Source organism: Papaver somniferum, chromosome 4 (assembly GCF_003573695.1).
Source record: "Papaver somniferum cultivar HN1 chromosome 4, ASM357369v1, whole genome shotgun sequence".
NCBI lineage: Eukaryota > Viridiplantae > Streptophyta > Magnoliopsida > Ranunculales > Papaveraceae > Papaver > Papaver somniferum.
The window spans coordinates 2,944,190-2,945,109 of record NC_039361.1 but is presented as its reverse complement, the minus strand read 5'-3'; the positions used below and the strand labels follow the sequence as shown (position 1 = coordinate 2,945,109).

The 920-nt window shown below is 36.2% G+C and overlaps 1 non-coding gene across 1 annotated transcript; it reads left to right on the top strand.

Annotated features, from left to right (window-relative positions):
* The first annotated feature begins 618 nt into the window (after window positions 1–618).
* TRNAQ-UUG lies at window positions 619–691 on the top strand. Its single transcript has one exon. It is a non-coding gene; the product is annotated as a tRNA-Gln (tRNA).
* The last annotated feature ends 229 nt before the right edge of the window (window positions 692–920 follow it).

Genomic DNA, 920 nt, shown 5'->3' with positions numbered 1-920 from the left:
TTGAAGCAGGTGAACCAACCTAATTTCAATTGTCGTTGCAACGGAGATTTCTCGATTCGTTGGTGGTATTCAACCAAGGACTAATCCTCGGAAGGCTTGGTAGCATATGTTCAAGAAGCAAAATTATCTCTCAATAGCCAAGGTATGCCAAATTGGCAAATTTCTTTTACAAGTATGGTTGATTGGTATAGTCAACTCTAGATCCATGAACATATGACTTTTCCTTTGCATTTCCTAGATATGAGAATCCCGTTTTTCCTTAAAAACTTACTTTTTGTATTAAATACGTTCAACTTCCTAGACCATCCAGAAATCCATGTCATTTTCATGGTTGTAATGGATCAAAATTCCACTGATGGTATGAATTGTGATGTCTTTTAACACGATTTTGTTGCAGGTAGCGAACTCAGTTGCTAAATGAAATTACTAAGAATGTGGATCCTTTGTTTGTTAGATAAGTTCATTACGATGCTAAGACTGATTTTCTAATGTTGAATATTTAATTCATAATGATTGTTTGTTCCGTGAATATACTACAATATAGTAAACCAAGATGATATATGATTATGAATCTCATTACTCTAGCAGAGCTCATTCAGTTTCGATGTATTACCACTTGACATCTTAGCTCAGCTGGAAGAGCGCATGGGCTTGAACCATGTGATCGTGGGTTCGATTCCCACAGATGGCTGAGGGACCCTATAGTTGTACGCATTTTAGGCTGCAACTACTCTAACATGGTTCTTCCTGCGGTACCAAATCTTATTACGTACCACATTTATATTGAATTGGACTTCACTGGAAATTGATAGATCGATAGATAACCACACTGAGGTAGTTCATTAGTTACCTTAGTTTTATTCATTTTTTCAGGCCACTTATACTTCTTATATTGAAGTGGACTTCTTATCGAATTGAGA